Source organism: Oncorhynchus mykiss, chromosome 1, assembly GCF_057628025.1.
Source record: "Oncorhynchus mykiss isolate SJ-2025 chromosome 1, ASM5762802v1, whole genome shotgun sequence".
Lineage (NCBI taxonomy): Eukaryota > Metazoa > Chordata > Actinopteri > Salmoniformes > Salmonidae > Oncorhynchus > Oncorhynchus mykiss.
This window is the reverse complement of record NC_143022.1, coordinates 41,263,938-41,291,183: the sequence shown is the minus strand read 5'-3', so window position 1 is coordinate 41,291,183 and position 27,246 is coordinate 41,263,938. Positions and strand designations below refer to the sequence as shown.

At 40.6% G+C, this 27,246-nt stretch overlaps 1 long non-coding RNA gene across 2 annotated transcripts; it reads left to right on the top strand.

The window, feature by feature from the left end:
* Positions 1-901: 901 nt before the first annotated feature.
* LOC110522570 (uncharacterized) lies at positions 902-17,867 on the top strand. Of its 2 annotated transcripts, none has more exons than XR_002473343.3 (3): positions 902-978; positions 5,547-5,670; positions 16,345-17,867. It is a non-coding gene; the product is annotated as an uncharacterized LOC110522570 (long non-coding RNA). The 2 variants fall into 2 exon arrangements; XR_002473340.3 differs by lacking the exon at positions 902-978 and adding an exon at positions 3,287-3,387.
* The last annotated feature ends 9,379 nt before the right edge of the window (positions 17,868-27,246 follow it).

Here is a 27,246-nt window from a genome sequence, read left to right as displayed (position 1 = left end):
TACTCTCTGTTTGTCATCTATGCATAGTCACTTTAACTAACCCTATATGTACATATTACCTCAAATAGCCCGACTAACCGGTGCACCTGCACATTGACTCTGTACTAGTACCACCTGTATATAGCCTCCTTACTGTTATTTTTTTTAACCTTTTTTTTTATTTCTTTTTTTGCTTATCTATTGTTTACCTAATACCTATTTTTTACTTAAAAACTGCACTGTTGGTTAAGGGCTTGTAAGTAAGCGTTTCACTGGAAGGTCACCTGTTGTATTCGGAGCACGTGACAAATACAATTTGATTTGATTTGAAACAAATGCAGACTACCTTGTAGGAATTGAGTTTCAGTCATTATTCAGACAAGCAGTTATATTTAATTTTATTAGGCTACTATGACATGAGTCAAGAACCTAAGTGTACGTTGCCATAATTAATGTGGCTGGATAAAGAGTCGCCTTTTACGCACCAATTAGGCCAATGCGTAAATTAGTAAAGGCTATCAAGTGAAACTTATACATTCCTCTCTAGTTTTGTGTCTGCGTAATAGCCTACATTTAACGAGTAAACATGAGCCATATTAGCCTACGTTAGTTGAATGCGGGCATAACTGGACATCACCAAATATAACTCATATTTTGCATATGCAAATGAAGATATGCATATGCATATGAATAACGCTTCAAAAACTGGCACATTTGGATTCCAAACTGTGTAGCAATTTGCACTGATTTGACAATGGAGATACTCAATGGTTGTTAATAAGACATTTACAGAAGGACTCCCAACCCCATGCACCTTACCAACACATGCGCACATACAAAAACCTTCGTTTTCATCGGGTTCTGTGATTGGACATACAACAACCTGCCACTGGAATGGCGTCACGGTGTGCAAAAATTGTCACCAGAGGATGCGCGCACGAAGTGAGTAGGCTAGAGCTCGGAGGACTAGGGAAGGAGACGGACTAGGGGGAGAAGACGGTGCGTATTCATGCAATGATAGGTCGGACAGATGAGGCGCGAGAGCGCGAGTTAACTAGACATAGCATACGCACGTGGAGGGAAAGATAGAACTGAAGACTGAAAAATGGGGATTCAAAAAATATAGTTCTTAATCTAGGACTTAAACACAAGTAAGCTATAGCGGCATCACTGCAAACAGACAGGGTATCTTAGATAAGGATGGATTGCACCTTTCAAGGAATCTGTTCTCTCGTCATGTCCATGGTCTGCCTGCTGCCTTGGATGTGTCTGGTTTGCTGGTGGTCACCTTTTACTTACAATTATCGGATTTTTGTTGTGCATTGGTTATAAATAGGCGTGCGCTTCTGGCATCGGGTACATTATAATATATTGGGGGCATATGTTATTTATTTACATCGAATAGAAAAGTAGCCGACATTCTTGTCGGAAGTGTTATAACAATGTACTGTGCAATTTTTAGGAGACTAATAGATTAGAATACTGTGATTTTCCTATCCAGGCTATAGCCTTGCTTTTGATGTGAATATAGCCCTTGATTCAGAACTAGGTCATTGGCAAGAAGTCTCAATAAAAGTGACCAGGCCTAGGGGCACACAAAGGCAACTCGACAATCATATTACTAGCGTTTGAATGATGGTCTATTATATAGCATAGTCCTTCTTTCCTATCTTGTATGTTTGTAAACGGGTCGGTGGTTTGTAAATCGGAACGTGCTTGAACTGAAGACAGCATGAGGGCCGAGTCCTACACGATATATTCGCCATATCATGCGTTATAGCCGCGCTGTCTCAAATTCAGTTTCACGTCCAAGTCATCCTCTAAATATGCTAAACTTCTAAACAGTGACATATAGACAAATCATTCAGTCTTCAAAAATACTTTTCACTAAGTCTAATAGTGTTGTTGTTCTTAAAATACAAAACAAACAATGGTTCGTATTGCGACTAGGAAGAACTTGTGAGCCTAGGTCTGCTTTTGATTGTCTTTATTCACATTTAGTTAGTTTGATTACAGACAAGGAACTCTTAAGTTTGGTTGTTGTTCAGTAAATTGTATATTAATGGATAGAAGGAAAATAACTGTCTAAATGCAAACAAAATCAGTAGGCCCTATGCAGCCTACACCCTTACACAACTAACAAGTAATTTAGTCAATCAAATGTAAGCTATACACATCTATTTGAGTCATATTGCCTATTTTCAGTGGAAGTTTAATAGTTTATTTCTGTGTAAGCATTGTCCATTAATATTAGCCTAATGAAATGTAACAAAGCACCTGTTGGAGAGGACCTGTTGGCGCTATCCTCTCATGCCAATTAATCAACACTCCTAACATCACATTTACTGAATTACTTACTAAGGATACAATTATCATTTTCAAGATATAACGCAGGCTACTTTACTAGACTATGATTTGATACTAGACACACCAGGAAAAAAATGTTTCTGTCTCTGAGATAAATTAAAAGCTTTGACAAGGAAACATCTCCAAAATCTCCACAATGCTGTGGCGATATCTTCTAAATTAAGATAATACACTTGATTCATTTAATTCTGGCAACAGATAATTTATATATAGGCCCAACATAACCAAGTCACATGCGCACATTATACAAATTAGCCACTTTGTTCGAACTGAGTTTGTTTGGATATATTTTCCCCCCTTCAATTAAAGGCAATCACATTTTTTAACTCACATCGAGTGTAACCCTATACGTTTTCAAGCCTACCTGTTGAGGAACTTCCTAATAATGATTAGAAAACTAAATATAATCGAATGATAGGCCTATGCCTATCAATGATAAGGCCAATCAGTGTAGGCCTTTTTGTTGCCATAGCCTGAAAGATGGTGCGATGTATTGTAATAACAGGCCTAACTGTATAAACGCCACTCACTTATAGTCAATGTTTATTCAGGTCTATCTTGTCCTTATTGGTCCTTTAAAAATGAATTTGATGACCCGCTGTCAGTGTCCTGTCCTCACACCACATGAACATCTCCGAATAGAATATATGGACATCTCTAGAATATAATATAATATTTTCCCCACTTATTTTCGGCCGTCATTGGTAAAAGGACATTTAATATGGTCATAACAAATTTAAATCATATCTATCATTCCTTCCTCTCTCAAGGTGTCGGATGAAGCACGTCATCACTACCGCTCACCAATCGGTCATGAGTACGAGGCAGCAAGACAAAGTAGTCTACGAAAATGCATGTAAACCGGAGGTCGGTTTCTGTCTTTGGTTATCTAGCTGTATGAGTATTAAATACCTGTCATAAAGCTAGATAACCGAAAGTAGAAATTACTTCCACATTCACGGTCAGGTAGGAAATAAGGCCTAGGGTATACCTACAACTAATTAGGCCTTGGAACAAGTTTCGCCAAGTTCCACCTCAAAGGTAAGCAACACGTCATGTGGTTAATTGTAAAAACAATAAACGTCTTTGTTGTCACAATGCTTGCAATGTAATTTGTTAAACATTATTGTGTTCTTAATATTTATGGTTACAAATATAATCAAACAAAATCAACAATTTATTTGAAATGGATGCCTTTTTAATTTCAGTAAACAAAATATGAGCAGATGTAAGCCTACTTTTATCCGAACTCTGACATCGTGAACATTCCTTAATGTGTGCCCGCCTCGACTGGCTTGAGGACATTTGTTCGTTTTTCTAGGCCTTTTTGGCTGTTTCCTTTGTGGTACGGGTGTGCGCTACTCTTATGACCATGTTTGTGGCCAAATAAGAACTACAGGCCTCACTTTACATTTAAAACTTTTTGAATAAGGTAATCTAAGTAAATACCACGTCTTTGCCTTTTTGATAATGGCTAAGGCTGCCATAAAAGCTATTACAACAAGCACATGACTCGATTACATTTGTGAATATAGGCCTATGCTTATTAGGGCCCGATGTTGGTTTGTGGTATTAGTCGCAGTCACTGACGAGGTATGAATCTGTTTCGATGTGTTTGGATTAGTTTGTGTTCTCGGGGCGATTATCCACCGAGTCTGCCTACGCGGGAGCTATCCATTCAGCCTGTTCTAGAACATGGTGCTGAATGCAAAACAACTCGCTCTCTCTGGCTGCTTATTAAATTAAACCGCCACGTTCAACCACCACCCTGCCAGCACTTTGCCATGGCCACCACGATTCACACCTTCTAACTTAAATTAATCTCTTACATTTTGGCAAAAAAATATTACAGTGTGCCTATTCCTTATTTAAGCCATTAGGAAAACGAAAAATTAAAGGATGTTTGAAAGAATAGCCAAATAAGAGTGTATGCTAAACCTGCCAGTAAAGCACTACGTGTTCTAGGCAGTGTAGGCTATTTGAATATGCAATACACTAGAAATGCAACTAAATGTGAATGGTATAGGTAAGCCTACTCTAAGAATACACCCATAGGTAAGAAAAACACTTGCAGACTGCAGTTACAATTGAAGTGTCTGAGACCTTGGGCGTAATTCTACCAATACATTGTGTCCTCTCAATAACAAGGGCAGGGACATCCAGGATGCAGGGCCTGCACTTCTTAACTTTCTACTTCACCTACTTTGTGTGCTTTGGCCAGAGAATTAAGCAACTGAGATTGTAAAGCCTAGAGAGCACTAAAGTGAGATGAGTTTTCATTCATCCCTTTTAACTACCTGCTGCAGCAGGCTCACTGTCAGCCCAGGCCGGGCTAATTGCTTTGATTCAGATAGGGAGATTGGATTTATGTCCTAGTTTAAGTTTAAGTTTAAGTCCTAGTTCTTTTCCCTTGCATGCCTGGAACGAGCTTTCACTCAGTGTGGTCTTTACGGTATAGTCAGGGCATTCTGTACGCCATCACAAAGTCTTGCAATAATATAGATTTCCTTTGATTTCGTTAATTGTGGTGTTGTTAGCTTGGGTGGATGATGTAATAAGGATGACTTGGGGAGAAATTCCTGGGACAGGCGTGCATGTGTTATCCGTACTAGCTTTAAATCCTTTTGCATCAGTCATCATGCACAGGTAATGGGTTAAGATATTGACCAACAGCATGCTGGGTTCTGCACATGTCAGTCACACACTGTTACTGTACATCTCCAGCTGTATCAATGTAATGCATGAGTCAGACAACTCCTCAGGCAGCCAACAAACAAAAAAAAGTATATAAGTATATAAGTATATAGTGTATAGATAGATGTATGTCAGAAATTAATTAGATTAAAGCAGAATGGGTTTCAGTAGTGTCATTTTTAAATGCTCTATATGTTAACATTTTAAGGAACTAGAGGAATTGTGCGTCCACATTTGTCTCTTAAAAATAATCTGAAGAGGTCGTTGCATTGGCTTTGGAAAGGGTAATAATCACCAAATATCATGGTGTATGTTTTTCTCGTCCACCTGCTTTCTCCACAGGTGACTTGTTCACAACTTGGTGTGATCAAGGAGCACAAAAAGGGGACAGAATCACCGCAAAAAGAGAAATAAGAGGATGAAACTATCTGGAAATTGCCAACCCCTATCCCAACACCCCACCCCCTTTACCCACCAGCCTCTAATGTCATCTGTACTGCCAACAGGGAGACAAGAGAGGGGACAAAGACTGTGCCTGATCCCCACCGGATGGGTGCTGAAAGAGGAGAGAAAGGAGCCATCTTGGGAGATGTTGCCGCGGTACCTAAAATGGCTGGGCTGGCACACGAGGTGAGTTGCATCATGGTCCTCTGTTGGGTACCAAAAGTAGGAGTGGGAATGGGGGTGGAAAATTGTTAGGGGGTGGTGAAGAGAGAGAGGGGGGGTATTCCCTATTTCCTCCCACATCACACATGGCCTTCTACTATTGATTAAAAGAGAAGGGGTTGGGGCAAGGAGAAGGAGGCAGGGGGCTGGGTGGCAAACAAAATGAATGAGCTGGCACCGATTGGAGGATTGCAGGAAGCCTACAATTTTCTCTTGGCGGCTTTTTACTCTTTACAGTAGAGGAAGGAAGGCCTATTCCTCCCGCTCAAATAGGATATGCTATTCTGAGAAGACCGTGATTATGTTATATAATATTTTAAAGGAGCAGTGCAGTCAAAAACGTGATTTCCTTAAAAAATTAAGATATTTCCACACTATGACGTCAAAATAACACTCTGAAATTGTGAAAAATATGATCATGGAATTTCAGCCTGTTCAGGTGGGATGGAACTTTTGGCCCGTGGCATGACATCACAATCTGATCAGATTTGACCAATAACCAGTCCATCTTTTCTATGCATATGGCTCCTCATTCTTTGAAGGGGTAAGTGAGGGGGGAAAAAAAAAAAAAAAACTCAGTTAGAATAGTAGAATATGCAAGGTGCAAATTCTAAATTTCATTGTGCATCAACAGTTTTTATCTAGTTATATCAGTCATTGATAACCAATTAATTAGCCCATGTTAGCAAAAAATGTTTTTGATTGCTAAGTTAATTTAACTGCCAGCTATCAAAACTTGTTATCATGGTCAAATTATCAGCCGGGGGGGCCCCCTATTTATTTTGTTAATCAGTCTCACTCAGATATCATTAAAATCAAACATTCCTCTCCACCTCATGTCAAAATAAGTAGAATTGGATGAAATGTGTTGTAAAATTGCAAAATATTCTCTCCGCCCCATGGCAAAATGTGTAGAATTGCATCAAACTTGCTTTAAAACTGCAAGATTTTCTCTACACCCCATGGCAAAATGTGTAGGATTGCATGAAATTAACTCTTAAACTTAAAACATTTCTCTTCGCTGTCAAGAGAGGGGCCACTCGTCTGTCGCCCACATGATCAGACTGAGCATTTCAATGGCAAAAGGAGGCTCAGGAAAAAACATTTGAAGAAATAGTTTGAGTTATTTACATGAAATAAACAGACATAGTGATTTATTAGACATAGAGTGATGATTAAAAAAATGATATGAAAATACTGCGGGCAGGGACATTTTGTTCTGAAAGGCTTAGTGCGCTCGGGAAGTAGTCTAGTGTGGGTTGTGTTGTTGGTTGTCTTGCTTGATGCAAATAGTTTGCAACGAGGGATTTTTAATGGGGTTTAAAATGTTTCATTGATAATCTACTACAGATCCCTGCTAAATAGATTCTTCTATAAGATTCATTCTTAATCTTATTTGCTTTTTTCTCATGACGTTTTTGTTCAGATGAAGACTAATATAGTGCTCCAAATTATACAGTACAGTTGTTGTATCTTACTACATCAAACTCATATGTACCTACTGTGTAATGAAATGATGAATGATATGGAATAATTATTCAGATATTGTGTGAGATTATCAAACAAACATCAAGGACAATTTACAAAGTTATGCTCATACTTGGCTGTAACTTGCCATTCCCAAATGATTAATTGATTCATATGAATCCATATTCATCTTTTTTAGAATCAAGTTTATGTGTGTGGGGTGTGTGTGTGCGTGCATCTGTGTGAGCATACTTTACTGGCAAATTACTACCTAATTTCTGTATACTCTACTCCCAAATATTGATGATGAGACATGAAAGGGAGCTATTATAATCACAAAAACTGTAGAAAAAGCATTGCCTACATTGCGCAACTGGCTTGATTTATGAATGAAGTGCACAGACAGAGATGGTCAGACATGCAAAACACACGCACAAACACGCACAAGCACACACCAAAATTAGACTTAAGTCTGGTATAAATGCCACCCTGTACTCCTGGCGGTTCCTGCATCAACCTGAAACGGGGCAAGAGAGAGAGCGAAAAGCAGAGAGGCCAAGAGAGAGAGTCTGCGTTAAGGGCCAATGTGTGCAGCTGCAGCCTGCGTTCGTGTGTTAATGAACAGAGGACTGCGTTTTCACATTATTATTCATCCCCACTCTCTCTCCCCCTCAAAGGCTGTTCACCCCCCCCAAAAAAAAAAACTATCCCCACTATTGTGAGGGCTGGTGGTGAGGTGAGGCCTGGGCCTGGAGAGCCGGGGGGCAGGGTGGGAAAGGCCCTCCAGACTAGACTTTGAGCAGATGCCACAGTCATTAGAATGTTTTAACCGATCAGGAGAGTCTTGTGAGCAACTGGGTTTAATGTGTGTGTTTTAATATGTGCATTTGACATGTTGATTGGATGTGTGAGGAGTGGTGGGTGGGGTTAGGTTCGCACACTAGACTGCCACCTGACTGGGTTCATTAGTCTATTCAGTCTGCTCTGCATGACTGAGAGGGACATTGCTGTGGACTGGGAAATACTTTGACAAACGTATAGGAGATTTTACTGCCGTTATACAGTATGTACGCTAACAATGTACACAATATACACGAGCTGGCAAAGGGATATGATAGAAATATAAGTCGCATTACAGGTGAAATGTTACTCATCACTATTAGTATTTTATGTTCTGGATTGTTTTGTTGTTGCTTTAGTGGTAAAATAGATTTAAGTCTTAGTTTGTCTGAGACAAAAAAAAAGTCAGGGAGTGTTTCAGTGTTATCATTGGATCTGACGTGTTTCCTCTCTGCCAAGCTCTCCTCCTCTACCTCATTTTTCTCTATTTATCTCTGGGGTGCATGGAGCAGGTTCCACAGAGGAACCAGGTATAGATAGAGAAACCCCACTGAGACCACTGGATGTATCAGAGGGAGTCTAATGGTATAGTAGTTCATTTGGTTGAAGTAGATGAACAGTGATGTATTGAATGACTGAGTACTTTCAGCGGACCTGCAAGGTGTGTTGAAACAGCTGACTCATCATCCATCTCCTTCATCATGCAGGTTTAATGAATGTCTCATTTATATTTACAAAGCTGGTTTCCCAGAACAGCATTATGACTAGTCCTGGACTAAAAGGAACTAGTAGAGATTCTCCATTGAGTATGCTTTTCAGTCCAGGAATAGACGTAATCTAGGTCCAGGAAACCGGCCCATAAAGTATTACCCTTCTTATTCAGATGAATGATGCGCACAGCTCTTTATGTACTGTAACTGTGTTAGGCCTGTCTGTCTTATATACTGCATATGTGAAACTATGATAAAGGGGACAGAAAGAGTGAGAGAACTCACTCAGATGACACTTCATCGCTTTTCTATAAGAGTGGTACTACTGTGTTATAGCAAACAAAGAGAGGAGGAAAATATGTCTGACAGACAATCTGCTTTTGAACAGACTAAAAACAGCTATAGAACACCACTTTGAAATGTCGACAGTTGCTCATCGAATAGAGGTAAAAGACAGATTGGTGGAAAGGAAAGAGAGGGGCAGGGAGAGGCTGAAGGATGCTAAGAGGGAGGAGGAGAGAGACACATGATAGTGTGTATAGGGTGAGTGGCCATGTTTCTTTCCCTCCGCCTCCCCGCGTGGAGCAGAAGCTACTGTAAGCAGAGGAACAGCGAGGCGCAAGCTCAATCAAAAGACCTGTATGCGTTTAATTGCATGTCAGTAATGGAGAATTAGGGGGAGTTATTGAGGGTGTGTCTGTGTGTCTGTGTGTGTGGTGGGATGGGGTGGGGGGGTCAGCTCTATGTGACAGATGCTACAGTCGTCGGCACAGTGGCCAAAGAGAGTCAGCGACCGAGGCAGATTTGTGAGGCAATCTAAATGTATTCATGGTCACTATACTAGCATTTAAAGGAGACAGGTTTTTCTTTCAAATACTGGATGCATGCATTCAAAAGGAATTTAGACCCCCCACCCAGCCTCAGTACTGTCCAGGCACATCTGTTCAGTGTTCACAGACAAACAATGTTCCCCTGTGTGTTTTCTTTAATGAGTCACTAAGCCATATTTGCATTTAGGAAAGAACACAGTTAGTTCATATAAAATACATTCTGTTCTACAGTTCCAGATCATGGGAATTTGGTATAGAAGTAAAACATAAACTTCTATCTGAACAGAAAATCAACTATAACAGAAAATACCAAAGTGATCCAAAACATGTCAAATGTGGTATAGTTTGAGATACACATCAGTATTGAGTATTATAACACATCAGTATTGAGGTGCTTAAGGAGGAATACTTTAATTTTAAACCCCAGCTTTCAATCAAAATGGTGGCCATGTCCAATCAGTGATTTGTCAGAGAGGTCAGTGGCACTAAGACATGGTTTAAGAACAATTTGGGATCATAGTTTCCGCAAGATTACCCCTCCCGTGTATGGATACATCCGCCAAAATTTCCCTTAATCTCTGAACAAACGTAATTATCCATATAGGGCCCTCAAACTCAACTCTGGACCTCGAAGCCAGTTCCACTGCATTTTTTCATCAGACTGATTTAGACCTGGGACACCAAATGGGTGTGATTCATTATCAGGTCGAACCAAAAACCAGCTTGCTCCGGACCTTGTAGGGTAAGAGTTGAATGCTCCTGATATAGGGGAGCGACTGTATATGTTTTGGTGACCGCCACAGATGACTGTGTGTGTCCTGAAAAGGAAGGGAAGAAATTAGAGATATTGTAGCCTTGCATTAATTGAATCGTAGTACTGTTGTTTGAGCGTTTAGGATAAAGTATTATTTAATGTTTGGAGGTATTTCAGTGAGGGAGAGTCATACCATAAACTGATCTTGTGTGTTCCCACAGTTCCCATTCTGTACTTGAGTAATGTAGCCCACAAACAGTTAATGAAATAAGTACATCTCCCAAGTTACCTCTCTGGATTCACCTCTCGCTGTGTGGATAGTATTCATGTTTTAATGGCTCACTGTGATATATATTAAGCCTGGCTCACGTGTGTTTGTGTGTGTGTGTGTGGGGGGGGGGGGGGGGGTCCAATGTGGGTCAGGCTGGCCTCATCAGGGCTCCCTAATACAACTCTGGCCGGTAGTAATCTAGCACAAAGCCTTGTCTTTAAGTATCTTATAGAGGAATACACAGGAGAAGTTTCTACATCCAGGGCATTTCAGATTATGTCTGTCTGCCCCCAGAGTCCCGGAGCAGGGATCTTCTGTGCTCTAATGAAAGTAGAGGAGAATTAGGTGACTGAGCTTTTAATACAGTACTCATATTATAATCACACTAGGGGAAGATGGAGTTTGGAGGTGGGGTGGTGGGAGGTCTTGAGAGTGACCTGTTTCTTTCTTTGCATGTTCTTAATCTGATTGAAGATGTACAGCTACTGTATAGTACTATCTACAGTTCTGTAATGATTGTGTCGATCCCTCTGAAATAATGCAGATTTGCAAGTGAGGAACACTTAGGAAGAGGAGTCTCAGTTTCAGTGTTAAGTATAGCACTGTATAGATTTGTAGCTCTCAGTCCTTGCTGATACTGCATACTGGTTCCTTCTCCATTTTGATCATTGTGCTACTGATTCTAGATTATTATCTGATTTGGATCATTATTTGACAGATCAAATATCCACGTCTGGTCACGTGATGCAATGCGCATGCTTTTTTGTTTCAACGTATTCTTGTAGTATAGGTCAAGTTCGTCAAGCTCAAGTTCACGGCTGCCAAGCTGTCTGGTCTCTGGCCAGTGGGAGAGGTGGTCATGGAGGTGGTGGGGTGGGGGGGGGGGGGGGTGCCCTTTGACCCCTGTGGAGGTTGCTAAGGAAGGGAAGCCAGCTGGCTCAGCAATGCACCCGTGAAAAGGCCAAGCTGTCAGAGCTGTCTAAATGCGTGGGAGTTGCTGCACATCAGCCCCCCCAATACACACACACACACAAACGCACACTCACAGAAGGCACAGGGCCAGAGCTTTGGAATGTCAGCTCTGAGGGAAGGACTGCTTTATGTTCATCAGACACCTCCTTACCATAACTCCAGTCTACCCTCCCACCACGTCCACCCCAACTTCAGACACACAGTCTAGTCCCCCATAAGCACACAGTCTTCCCCCAAACCCCAAATACTCAGTCTACGCTCCATAGCTCCAGCCTGGCCCCTCCCTCAGTCTACCCCTCTGTAGATCTGTGTAGGGTACCCCCCCACACCTTTGATCCCTGTCTAGACTCAACACCCTCACCCTATAGCAGAGAATTCATACATCCTCCACCCTGTAATCTAACTTTTCCCTCTGCCACTCACTGCATGCTTTGCCTACGTATATTTGATGTATATATTATATTCTGTTGTATTGTATTATATTGTTGTGTTGAATTGAGAAGTATTTGGATGGCATAAACTCTAGTGTTACAGAACCACCTTATGGATGTGGTAATACCAGCCAGAGAGAATTTTCACTTTTCAGTGTAAAATATCTGGTATGTCAGTCTATTTGTTTGAGTGTTTGTGCTTGCGAGTCTGTGTGTGTGTGTGTGTGTGTTTCTGTAAGTGCATGTACAGGCTTTTTGCGTATGTATTTCTACACCTCTCTCTGTTTGTATGCGAGTGTGTTCCCCTTCATGGTTGTTCCCCTTCAGGGGAGGGGTCTGGCGAATAAAAGGGCCTCTATTTGCATATGCTGCATGCTGTCTGACGAGAGGGAGCAGTCAAAAAATATATCAGAGGTGGACAAAGAGAGCAAGGACAAACCCTGCATTGTGGGGTTGGTGACAGAAAGGGACTGTTTGAATGGGGGAGTGGATGAACATTGACAGAGAAAGAGTTTGGGCCGGCTCCCTGAAGTGATTAAAGCCTACAGAGCTCCATGTATACAGAGTTAAAATGGAGAGGAACAACATGCAATACAGTGCATGCAGGGCCTATTTGCAGAAAGGGGGGGAAATACTGTTTGCGTTTCAATGCATTTCAGTTTGCATTTCAGATTTGAATAAATGTCTGGAAGTGTCTAAAATGAATAAAAGATAAAGATACATTATGTTTATGTAGAGTAAATAAGGAGGTTGCTATCATGTTGACCAGGATCTGGCTTTGTTATGGGTTGTGTAAGTGTTTCGGGTAGGCAGTGAAATGCATTTAAAATACAATCCTGTAGGTTGTCTTTCTTCTTAATTAAGCATCTGAGCTTGCTATTAGCTTGCCAATATGGAAACTATATGTCAGATATGTGTGGACTGCAGTTCTATTAAATGGGTTAGAGTAGGCTGCAGTACTGTTAAATGGGTGAGAGTGGGCTGCAGTTCTGTTAAATGGGTGAAAGTGGGCTGCAGTACTGTTAAATGGGTGAGAGTGGGCTGCAGTACTGTTAAATGGTTGAGAGTGGACTGCAGTTCTGTTAAATGGGTGAGAGTGGGCTACAGTACTGTTAAATGGGTGAGAGTGGGCTGCAGTACTGTTAAATGGGTGAGAGTGGGCTGCAGTTCTGTTAAATGGGTGAGAGTGGACTGCAGTTCTGTTAAATGGGTGAGAGTGGGCTGCAGTACTGTTAAATGGGTGAGAGTGGGCTGCAGTACTGTTAAATTGGTGGGTTCAATGTCTGGTTTTGGAGGACAAGGTAGACTGAAGAAATGAGTGGAATCAAAAAAGTTTTTGTTTTGGGTCTCTTTGTAGTATTCCCCTTTTTTTGTGAAAAATGTGTGCATTATATACACTACATGACCAAAAGTATGTGGACATCTCATTCCAAACTTGTGGCCATTTATATGGAGTTGGTCCCCCCTTTGCTGCTATAACAGCCTCCAGTCTTCTGGGAAGGCTTTCCACTAGATGTTGGAACATTGCTGCAGGGACTTGCTTTCACTTACCCACAAAAGCATTAATGAGCATGAATGATTTTGGGCAATTAGGCCTGGCTCACAGTCGGCATTCCAATTCAACCCAAAGGTGTTAAATGGAGTTGAGGTCAGGGCTCTGTGCAGGCCAGTCAAGTTCTTCTACACCGATCTTGACAAATCATTTCTGTATGGACCTCGCTTTGTGCACGGGGGCATTGTCATGCTGAAACAGGATAGGGCCATCTCCAAACTGTTCCACAAAGTTGAAGCACATAATAGTCTAGAATGTCATTGTATGCTGTAGTATTAAGATTTCCCTTCACTGAAACTAAGGAGCCTAGCCCGAATCATAAAAAACAGCCCCACACCATTATTCCTCCTCCACCAAACTTTACAGTTGGCACTATGCATTCGGGCAGATAGCGTTCTCCTGGCTACCGCCAAACCCAGAGTCGTTCCTCGGACTGCCAGATGGTGAAGCGTGATTCATCACTCGAGAGAATGCGTTTCCACTGCCCCAGAGTCCAATGGTGGCACGCTTTACACCACCCCAGCTGACGCTTGGCATTGCGCATGGTGATCTTAGGTTTGTGTGCGGCTGCTCAGCCTTGGAAACCCATTTCATGAAGCTCCCGACGAACAGTTATTGTGCTGACGTTGCATCCAGAGGCAGTTTGGAACTCGGTAGTGAGTGTTGCAACCAAGGACAAATTATTTTTACGCACTTCTTGCTTCAGCACTCGGCAGTCTTGTTCAGTGAGTTGTGTGGCCTACCACTTCACGGCTGAGCCTTTGTTGCTCCTAGACGTTTCCACTTCACAATAACAGAACTTACAGTTGACCGGGGCAGCTCTAGCAGGGCAGAAATTTGACAAACTGACTTGTTGGAAAGGTGGCATCCTATGACAGTGCCACGTTGAAAGTCACTGAGCTCTTCAGTAAGGCCATTCTACTGCCAATGTTTGTCTATGGGGATTGCATGGCTGTGTGCTCGATTTTATCCACCTGTCAGCAACTGGTGTAGCTGAAATAGCCAAATCATCTAATTTGAAGGGGTGTCCAAATACTTTTTTATACACAGTACCCGACAAAAGTTTGGACACATCTACTCATTTAAGGGTTATTATTTTTTTAAACTATTTTCTACATTGTAGAATAATAGTGAAGACATAACAACTATGAAATAACACATATGGAATCATGTAGCAACCAAAAAAGTGTTAAATGAAAATATATTTTAGATTTTAGATTCTTAAAAGTAGCCACCCTGTCCTTGATGACAGCTTTGCACACTCTTGGCATTCTCTCAACCAGCTTCATGAGGAATGCTTTTCCAACAGTCTTGAAGGAGTTCCCACATATACTGAGCACTTGTTGGCTGCTTTTCCTTCACTCATCCCAAACCATCTCAATTGGGTTGAGGTCAGGTGATTGTGGAGGCCAGGTCATCTGATGCAGCACTCCATCACTCTCTTTCTTGGTCCAATAGCCCTTACACAGCCTGGTGGTGTGTTTTGGGTAATTGTCCTGTTGAAAAACAAATGATAGTCCCACTAAGCCCAAACCAGATGGGATGGCGTATCGCTGCAGAATGCTGTGGTAACTGGTTAAGTGTACCTTGAATTCTAAATAAATCACTGACAGTGTCACCAGCAAAGCACTCCACACCATCACACCTCCTCCTCCATGATTCACGGTGGGAACCACACATGCGGAGATCATCCATTTACCTACTTTGTGTCAAATTTGGACTCATCAGACTAAAGGATAGATTTCCACCGGTCTTATGTCCATTGCTCATGTTTCTTGGCCCAAGCAAGTCTCTTCTTATTGGTGTCCTTTAGTAGGGGTTTCTTTGCAGCAATTTAACCATGAAGGCCTGATTCACGCAGTCTCCTCTGAACTGTTGATGTTGAGATGTTTCTGTTACTTGAACTCGGTGAAGCATTTATTTGGGCTGCAATCTAAGGTGCATTTAACTCTGCAGCAGAGGTATTTCTGGGTCATCCTTTCCTGTTGCGTTCCTCATGAGAGCCAGTTTAATCATAGTGCTTGATGGTTTTTGCGACTGCACTTGATGAAACTTTCAAAGTTCTTGAAATGTTCTTAAAGTAATGATGGACTGATGGACTGTTGTTTCTATTAGGCAGAGCAACCAAACGGTGGCAGGGTAGCCTAGTGGTTAGAGTGTTGGACTAGTAACTGAAAGGTTGCACGTTCAAATCCCCGAGCTGACAAGGTACAAATCTGTTGTTCTGCCCCTGAACAAGGCAGTTAACCCACTGTTCCTAGGCCGTCATTGAAAATAAGAATTTGTTCTTAACTGACTTGCTTAGTTAAATAAAGATAAAATTAGCTTATTTGAGCTGTTCTTGCTATAATATGGACTTGGTCTTTTACCAAATAGGGCTATTTTCTATATACCACCCCTACCTTGTAACAACACAACTGATTGGCTCAAACACATTAAGAAGGAAAGGAATTCCACAAGGTAACTTTTAACAAGGCGCACCTGCTAATTGAAATGCATTCCAGGTGACTACATCATGAAGCTGTTTGAGAGAATCCTAAAAGTGTGCAACGCTGTCATTAAGGCAAAGGATGGCTACTGTGAAGAATCTCAAATATAAAGCATTTTTTTATTAGATTAACACTTTTTTGGTTACTACATGGTTCCATCTGTGTTATTTCATAGTTTTGATATCTTCACTATTATTCTACAATGTAGAAAAATAGTAAACATAGAGAAAGACCCTTGAATGAGTAGGTTTGTTCAAACTTTTGACTTTTACTGTATAGTGTATGTGCGTGTTCTTAATAATTATTTCTGTCATATTCTCAGGTCTGGATATGGAGTCGTCAGGATTCTGCATACCCTATTGGGGATCCTGGTATGGACCAAACAACCATTAGACAGTTAAAACCATCTCTGTCACTGTCATAGTCAGTTTATACATCTGGCATGAGGAGCTACAGTAGCCTACACTGTTCACAGAACCAGAGGACCACAACAAGCTAGAGGGAAGACTATGGAAGATTATGCAAGAGGATGCTTAAAATATACTTTGGCAAAAATCACAAGAGACTAGAAAATACTGGAGAAATCTGATATTTTTTCATGGAATACATTCACACATTCACTCTTCCTTGAATTTGTTGTTCTTTCACTGATTCAATGTAATAATAATAATGAAAAACATAAACACACTTATGTTCTCAAGTCACAAGTGACATTCAAACTCTGCTGTGTGTGTGTATGTGTGTGTATGTGTGTGTATGTGTGTGTGTGTGTGTGTGTGTGTGTGCGTGCGTGCGTGCGTGCGTGCGTGCGTGCGTGCGTGCGTGCGTGCGTGGCATTGCTCTTTATAAACCCTAAAGAAAGTGATTCCACATTGTTGTCAATTAAATGATGTACAATGATCATTTGTGTCTTGCTTCATGTTCATCAATTTTTTAAGGGATAGTAAATGTGGAGAACCAAAAGAACACTTTGGGTGGGGAGTGGGCCGAAGGACACCTGCCTCAAACTAGAATGAGAAATGTAGCACAGGGGTATGGGTGATTAAAACAATTGTAATATAGGCTACCATGCTGAGAGAAACCCACCTCTTTGGAGCTGGCCATCATGCAAAGCAAACAACTTATCATTTAGTCCTCTTGTATCAGTACCTTGGACAGCACCATGTGTTGGGATACAGCTCCCAGCTCCCACTTTTTCATATAACAAACTAATTTATGCAGGTGGGAGTGAGAAACAATGGTGGCCTTAGTAAATATAATACAATAGAATATTCCCATATTTAACGCAGTTATTTCTGAAGTAGGTTAAATCTGAAGTTAGACTTGTTTTGAGGGAGTTGTTTAAACTATTAGAGGCTATTCCTAATTCCAGACTTGACAGACTTGATTAGTGACTCCATTTTCTGACACCAAATCAGGTTTAGGATTATACAGTGTAGGTCTGATTTGATGGAACGAACATTGACTCCAATATCTCACCCTTGACCTCAATCAGTGTCCATCCTGATGACCAAAGTCAACAACAGATGGACAGAAGTAAGATCAAGAAGGGATTATTCAGTCGTTGTGTAGTTATAATCAAAACATGTTTGATGTGACAGGCAAAAAGTAGTAAATATAATTAAATGAATGCTTATCATTGGTACTGATGCTAACACTTACAAAGTTGTCAAGGAAATTGTTTAATTCATGCTGGAAAACAGTCCAAATAGTGCTGTTTTGGTGAAGTGAAAAGACTGACACAATGAAATGTAATAGAATTACAGAACAGTAAAACACTGTTATAAACTATTATTATTATTTATATTTTGCATTAACAAAAAATAAAATGTTTAAATTGATAAATCATTTGGTGTTTTCTTGCAACCCCAAAGACAGAATGTACACAATTGTGCAAGTAGTCTGACAAATTGTGCGTTGGCTGTGATATTTCACATGCATTTTACATTCAAATATTTCCTGAAATATAAGGCAGCAAGCTCTCTTCGTCATGAATATTGTGGTTTATATTGTAGATCGCAAGTGGACGACAGTTGTCACGTTTGACTGGACAACAAAGGAAAACATGGAAGTAAAATGCTGTAGAAACTATTATAATTTCATTCGATTTTTATTGATTTATTGTAATGCAGGCCTACTCTCCACCACCTTTGTTATTACCGAGTCTGTTAAATTAGCAGCTTGAGGTAGTAGAAGCATCCTCTTTGATGAGACCAAAGTGGGTCCGAGGCACATGGACCTGTTGGTAATGGCCGTAAGGCGGTTGGAGGTTAGGGTCAAGAGGTCATGCTCTGGACAGTCGCCCAAAGGACAATCATGTGATACCAAGGTCAGGGGTCACAGCCAGAGGTCAAGTGCCAGTAATTAAGTGTCTATTTCTGGCTATTCCCCAGTGACCTCTTGGCTGAGATGGACAGGCAGAGGCTTGGGGAGGTCCTTGATGACCAGGCTTTAACAAACACTATATGGTGATTAACTAACTAAATTAACTAGTGATTATTTACCACACAGTATTTCAGACAGATTTCAGGCAAAATATGTAGTAATCTGTAGTAATACTGTAGTAACTACAAAAGAAGATTTCTGATTGCTTTTTGGCGATTGCACAATGTCATAATTACATTGTGTTCATATACAAAAAGCCAACTTTTTTCCATATTTTTTAAGACCAAGATAAATGCAGAGTCAGAAGATACTGCAACACATTTGCAAAATCATGTTCTTTTGTGAAAAGGAAATACGTTTCTATTTTTTATATGGCAAGTAGTAAACAAAAAAAAGGAAACAACCCGAAGAGTCAGCCAGTAGGCTATTGCTGTTGTAGGCTAGTTTGAGGAGTGAAAGATAGAGGGGAACTCACTAACAAGTTGCTAGACATTCCAATTCAGCAGTCAGTGGGCGCTGGAGTAAGTTTCACAGTGAGCAGATAGGAATAGGAATTGTTTATGTCTTTCTAGCCAGTGAGCATTAAGTCTGTGTATATGAACAGTTAGCATGAGAATAGGGATGGGTCCTGTGAACTTCTCTGACCCATTGACCTCTCTCCTGGGATGTGAATAGTATCACTCAAGAGCTGCCCGCTCGCTATGTCAGACCTGAACCATGCCTAAAATTCTAATCAGTCTGATTTAATGTATCCTACAACCCCCTTCTAGACAACCCCACCCCCCATTTATTCAGACCGGGGGTACGGCAGTTTGTTTAAGGCATGCCTCGCCCCCCAATCCGGGTACCCCTCCTCCAATTTATGGGCCCCTGGACTTGGAAGTTGGAGGAGTCTGAGGAGCTGGTATAAGACAACAGGGGTCCCTTTCTCTTCCTAAAGAAGTTGGGCCTCCACATAATCAATTGGTTCCCCAACCACTGAGCGGTTTATAGCTAATCCGAATTAGAATGGTAAAAGGATCAGACTGGTGTCACTCTGATCATAATCACCCATCTCACATTCAATACTGAAGTGCAACTGAACTGAAACAGCTATTCAAAGATAGGTGTGAATTAGAATAAGGATAACATGCTGCAGAAAACCTGATGCAGAAAGCCTGGTCTGAGAGGATAATATGTGTACCAGAGAGAGAGCTTCAGTGAAGTGTTCTCAGCAATGCAGTCTATCAGATGCAGGAATAATTGAGAGAAGGCTGGAAAGAGTGACACCTTCAGGCATGGAGAAGAAACATTTCATTCTGTAAAATCCACAGTCTCTGATGAATGTCAAGAATATAGCTCAAATGGTCTACCTTTTTTTTAATTTTTTTTTTATTTTACCTTTATTTAACCAGGTAGGCAAGTTGAGAACAAGTTCTCATTTACAATTGCGACCTGGCAATACCTTTCATGGCAGAGAATTTGTATCTTGGCCTATTTTATTACATAGTTTGAGAAAAGAGACGTCATTGAATCTTCCTTCACAATTTGTTCCTCATACCTTTAATTAAGGTACATCTCATTGTTTGCAATAAGTTTGAATGAAATATTGACACACAAATATTACTTAACCAGCAAAACCTTTATTGTAGCCTAGGCCTATCGGGAGAAAGAGGAGATTATTGGCAATACCATTGCATGTGTCAGTTTGACTCATTTAGCCTATGGATTCGAAGTGCTGAGAGGACAGTGCCACGTGTTTCCAATGAATCTCTATAGTTTGCAATCGAGAACCAGACACAAAAAAAGTGAATTTCCTATTTCGTCTCTATTTATGCACATTTTACATTGTTCCAGTTTATGTATTTATATTTATTAAATAATTGCAAAACGGTTTTATTTAGGGCCTATGCGTTTTCATCAGTTTATAAATGAGAGATTGTGACACAACAACCAATGGTTAATCGAATAACTTGCATTAAGTGAAAGGTGCACGTAATCAATGGGTAAAACTGTGTCAAACATGGATCTCATTGCATTTGACTGTGTAAATGCTCCTGTGCCCGTGGCACTGCTATATTAACGTAGTAGGCTCAAGCTTACTCTCTGAATAATTACTGAACTGTCAGTAATATAGTTAATGGTATACCTGGGTAGTCTGGTGTAGGCCTGCCGGAGGGGCGTCCTTAAGCGATGTCTGGCTCTCTTCCCAGAGCATAAGTGGGGCTCAAAACGAGGTGTGAATATAATGTATAGGCCTACAACATGGTTATACATCATTGTCTTAATCAATCATATTATTTCATACCTTACCTTAGACCTGTAAAAGTGATGTATAAAATGTAGCCCTATAATATGATTAGCCCCTTGTCTTCATACGTTTTGCCATATTTGGAATATAAATGATGTATATTACATTCTCACATTTGATACAAAAATACATGATATTATTCCAATTGAATTTCGTACTGTTAAACACGTTGATCCAAACAGGTTCAAAAATAGAGTTTCTCAAAACGATGTGCAACACAATGGCAGACCAAATAAAAATGTGTTTCCATTTCATTTCTTGATTGAATCCTCACATAAGCAATTATAGGGCTAATTGTCATCAAACTTGTAATATGTCAACGAAAAGTCTTGAAAATGATTCATCTGCAAGTGAAAGTGAGTGTTCTGCTTCTTGGTCTCTTACACAATTGAGGAACTAAAACTTGGAGTGGGCTACATATATTTAACGATCATATAATTTATGTTAATTGTGCGATTATATTTCTGACTTTTAAATTCTGGCTAGTAACATAGCTCTCTTTTTGACTTATTAATTCTGGCTAGCAACATAGCTCTCTTTTTGACTCATTAATTCTGGCTAGTAACATAGCTCTCTTTTTGACTTATTATTTCTGGCTAGTAACATAGCCTTGGCCTACATAATGTGTGAAATGTAAATGCTATAAAACGAGAACGAGAGGGAAAGAAGACAATAGAGAGATTCTGTTAACATTTTCGTTAAATTGCCTCGAGTATAGTCTATACCAGAACATGTGTTCATCACGAATTTTGATATTATTTATATATTTAAATTGTAAATTGTAAAATTCATAATAAATAACTTTCACATTTTAACACATATACTAATTTGCCAAGCAATTTTTAAAAACTTACATTTTATATTTGACCTTTTTTTAAACTAGGCGATGTTCAGGGGCAGAACGACAAAATCCTTAACTTGTCAGCTTGGGGATTTGATCTTGCAACCTTTCGGTTACTAGGCCAACGGTCTAAGCACTAGGCTACCTACCGCCCCAAATACACCTTAAATATGTCGAACTGGATTTAAAAAAATCTCGAACCCTGGATTACAGGGAAATCTAAAATGATTGTAGTCTTTATTAATTTAATCGTGTGAAATTGACAGAGAAAATAATGGAGAGAAGTGCTTGCTTTTTTTAACTGATTTCCCTTTTACTGTCACTCCCTGACACCCACGTCTATAATGCATATTATACCGTATATCTGTATATTACATTTCATTATATTTTTGTTAAGGTATAGGCTGTGTAATGCATCTGAAATATCCAGGAGTCATGGGAATCAAATGTTATACTTACACATGTTACAGATCCTGTGAGGAAAAATGGAATAAAGACTTCTTTCTCGTTGCATTTTACAACCAGAGGGAAACGTAGGCAACATCAACATGGCCAAAGTGTGATCTGACTAAGAACTGCAGGCTGTTTGTTATACGATCCTCAGAGACTCCTCTCTGACAGCAGCATCTAGTAGAATATATAAGACCAGAATCCTATCTGCAGAGTCAGAGAGCCACCCAACACATCATATGTGCAGCAAAACACTTGATACAACACAGCATAATACATTACTTTCAGAAACTATTCATACACAATGACTTATTCCACATTTTGTTGTGTTACCACCTGAATTCAAAATTGATTCAATATTTTTTTTTCTCACCCATCTACACACTGTACACCATAATTACAAAGTAAACACGTGTTTTTATACATGTAGGAAAATGTATTGAAAATGTAAAACAGAAATATCTCATTTACACTCCTTTGCTATGACACTCCAAATTGAGCTCAGGTGCATCACATTTTCTTTGATCATCCTTGAGATGTCACGACAACTAGATTGGAGTCCAGCTATGGCCAATTGTTCAGACATGATTTAGAAAGAAATACACGTCTATCTCTATAAGGTCCCACTGTTGACAGTACATGTCAGAGCAAAACTATACCGTGAAGTCTAAGGAACTATCGGTAGCTCTCCGAAATTGTGATGAGGCATATACAATGCATTTGGAAAGCATTCAGACCCCTTCAGTTTTTCCACATTTTGTTACATTATAGCCTTATTCTAAAATGGATGAAGAAGAAACAATCTCATAAATCTACACAACATAAACCATAATGACAAAGTGAAAACAGGCTTTTAATAATCTTTGCTGGTATATTACAAATAAAAAACGAAAATTCCTTATTTACATAAGTATTCAGACCCTTTGCTATGAGACTCGAAATTGAGCTCAGGTGCATCCTGTTTCCATTGACCACCATTGAGATTTTTCTACAACTTGATTGGAGTCCACTTGTGGTAAATTCAATTGATTAGACACACACCTGTCTACATAAGATCCCACAGTTGACAGTGCAAAAAACCAAGCCATGAGGTCGAAGGAATTGTCCATAGTCAGGATTGTGCCGAGGCACAGATCTGGGGAACCAAAACATCTCTGCAGCATTGAAGGTCCCCAAGAACACAGTGGCCTTTATCATTCTTAAATGGAAGACGTTTGGAACCACCAAGACTCTTCCTAGCGCTGGCCGCCCGGCCAAACTGCACAATCGGGGGAGAAGAGCCTTGATCAGGGAAGTGACCAAGAACCCGAGGGTCACTTTGACAGAGCTCCAGAGTTCCTCTGTGGAGATGGCAGAACCTTCCAGAAGGACAACCATCTATGCAGCACTCGACCAGTCAGGCCTTTATGGTAGAGTGGCCAGATGGAAGCCACTCCTCAGTAAAAGGACCATGACAGCCCGCTTGGAGTTTGCCAAAAGGCACCTAAAAGACTGTCAGACAATGAGAAACAAGATTCTCTGGTCTGATGAAACCAACATTGAACTCTTTGGCCTGAATGCCAAGTGTCATGTCTGGAAGAAACCAGGCACCGCTCATTACCTGGCCAACACCATCCCTACGGTGAAGCATGGTGGTGACAGCATCATGCTGTGGGGATGTTTTTCAGCAGCAGAGACTGGGAGACTAGTCAGGATTGATGGATAGATGAACGGAGCAGAGAGATCCTTGATGAAAACCTGCTCTCTCAATGTCCTTGAGTGGCCCAGCCAGAGCCTGGACTTGAACCTGATCGAACATCTCTGGAGAGATCTGAAAATAGCTGTGCAGTGACACCCCCCCATCCAATCTGCAGAGAAGAATGGGAGAAACTTCCCAAATACAGGTGTGCCAAGCTTGTAGAGTCATACCCAAGAAGACTCAAGGTTGTAATCGCTGCCAAAGGTGGTTCAACAAAGTACTGTGTAAAGGGTCTGAATACTTATATAAATGTGATATTTCAGTAACAAATATTTCTAAAAACCTGTTTTTGGTTTGTCTTTATGGGGTATTGTGTGTAGATTGATGACAATATATATACAGTGCCTTGCGAAAGTATTCGGCCCCCTTGAACTTTGCGACCTTTTGCCACATTTCAGGCTTCAAACATAAAGATATAAAACTGTATTTTTTTGTGAAGAATCAACAACAAGTGGGACACAATCACGAAGTGGAACGACATTTATTGGATATTTCAAACTTTTTTAACAAATCAAAAACTGAAAAATTGGGCGTGCAAAATTATTCAGCCCCTTTACTTTCAGTGCAGCAAACTCTCTCCAGAAGTTCAGTGAGGATCTCTGAATGATCCAATGTTGACCTAAATGACTAATGATGATAAATACAATCCACCTGTGTGTAATCAAGTCTCTGTATAAATGCACCTGCACTGTGATAGTCTCAGAGGTCCGTTAAAAGCGCAGAGAGCATCATGAAGAACAAGGAACACACCAGGCAGGTCCGAGATACTGTTGTGAAGAAGTTTAAAGCCGGATTTGGATACAAAAAATTTCCCAAGCTTTAAACATCCCAAGGAGCACTGTGCAAGTGATAATATTGAAATGGAAGGAGTATCAGACCACTGCAAATCTACCAAGACCTGGCCGTCCCTCTAAACTTTCAGCTCATACAAGGAGAAGACTGATCAGAGATGCAGCCAAGAGGCCCATGATCACTCTGGATGAACTGCAGAGATCTACAGCTGAGGTGGGAGACTCTGTCCATAGGACAACAATCAGTCGTATATTGCACAAATCTGGCCTTTATGGAAGAGTGGCAAGAAGAAAGCCATTTCTTAAAGATATCCATAAAAAGTGTCGTTTAAAGTTTGCCACAAGCCACCTGGGAGACACACCAAACATGTGGAAGAAGGTGCTCTCAGATGAAACCAAAATTGAACTTTTTGGCAACAATACAAAACGTTATGTTTGGCGTAAAAGCAACACAGCTCATCACCATCCCCACTGTCAAACATGGTGGTGGCAACATCATGGTTTGGGCCTGCTTTTCTTCAGCAGGGACAGGGAAGATGGTTAAAATTGATGGGAAGATGGATGGAGCCAAATACAGGACCATTCTGGAAGAAAACCTGATGGAGTCTGCAAAAGACCTGAGACTGGGACGGAGATTTGTCTTCCAACAAGACAATGATCCAAAACATAAAGCAAAATCTACAATGGAATGGTTCAAAAATAAACATGTCCAGGTGTTAGAATGGCCAAGTCAAAGTCCAGACCTGAATCCAATCGAGAATCTTTGGAAAGAACTGAAAACTGCTGTTCACAAATGCTCTCCATCCAACCTCACTGAGCTCGAGCTGTTTTGCAAGGAGGAATGGGAAAAAATGTTAGTCTCTCGATGTGCAAAACTGATAGAGACATACCCCAAGCGACTTACAGCTGTAATCGCAGCAAAAGGTGGCGCTACAAAGTATTAACTTAAGGGGGCTGAATAATTTTGCACGCCCAGATTTGTTAAAAAAGTTTTAAATATCCAATAAATGTCGTTCCACTTCATGATTGTGTCCCACTTGTTGTTGATTCTTCACAAAAAAATACAGTTTTATATCTTTATGTTTGAAGCCTGAAATGTGGCAAAAGGTCGCAAAGTTCAAGGGGGCCGAATACTTTCGCAAGGCACTGTATTTTTAAAATCAATTTTAGAATAAAGCTGTAACCTAACAAAATGTTGAAAACGTGTAGGGGTCTGAATACTTTCTGAATGCACTGTATCTGGTGAAGGGTCTAAAACCATTTCTAGAGTGTGGAACGTTTCTAAGAGCACAGTGGTCTCCATCATTGGGAAATGGAAAAGTATGAACTATCCAGACTCTGCATAGAGCTGGTCATCTAACCAAACTGAGCACCTGGGCAAGAAGGACCTTGGTCAGGGAGGTGACTAAGAACCCATTGACCACTCTGAGAGAGCTACAGAGTTTCTTGGCTGAAATGGTAGAACTTGCCAGAAAGACAACAATCTCTATAGCACTTCACCAATCTGGGCTTTATGGGAGAGTGGCCAGACAGAGGCCACTTATGAGAAAAAGGCACACAACAGTACTCTTGGAGTTTGCAAAAAGGCTCTTGAAAGACTCTGAGAGCATAAAGCATAAGATTCTGTGGTCTGATGAAACAAAAAATGTAATTCCTTGGCCTGAATGTAAAGCACTCGGTCTGGAGAAAACCAGGCACAGATCATCACCCATCTAACCCCATCCCTACCGTGAAGCATGGCGGTGGCAGCATCATGCTATGGGGATGCTTTTTGGCGGCAGGGGCTGGGAGACTGGTAAGGATAGAGGGAACAATGAATGGAGCCAAATACAGGCAAATCCTTGATGAGAACCTGCTTCAGAGTGCAAACGACCTTAGACTGGGTGAAGATTAATGTTCCAACAGGACAATGACCCCAAGCATACAGCCAAAGTAACGCTGGAATCACTTCAGAACAAGAATTTGAAAGTCCTCGAGTGGCCCAGCCAAAGCCCAGACTTGACTCCCATTGAAGACCTGTGGAAAGACTTGAAGATTGCTGTTCACCGCCGCTATCCATCTAACTTAACAGATCTTGAGAAAATCTGCAAGGAAGAATGGGAGAAAATCCACAAATCCAGATGTTCAAAGCTGATAAAGACATACCCAGGACGACTCAAAGCTGTAATATCCGCCAAAGGTGCTTCTACAAAGTATTGACTCAGGGGTGTGAATACGTATGTAAATGAGATATTTCTGTATTTCATTTTCAATAAATTTGCAAATATTTCAAAAACATGTTTTCACTTTGTCATTATGGGCTATTTCGTGGTGATAGGTGAATATATTTTTTTTATCCATTTTGAATTCAAGCTGTAACACAACAAACGTGGAATAAGTCAAGGGGTATGAATACTTTATGAAGCCACTGTGTATACCAACATCATAAATGAATCAACACAATATCATACACCTCCAGAAAGGACACAACAACACAGCATCATCAGAGATGTTCTTCTAATGATGCTACGGGCTCTGACGTCATATATATGAATGTAAAATAAAACTTTTTTATGCCATTCAGAGTCAGCATACAGGTGTGTGAAAATAAGTGTGGACAGCAAAGTACATAATGTTTCAAATGGTGTGTGCTTTTAGATGGACTCCTACATTTAGTCCAATGGTTTAATCATGAACGTGACAAGGCCTCCACTGCAGCAGTATGGAGGGAGTGTTCAGAGCACCGGTGC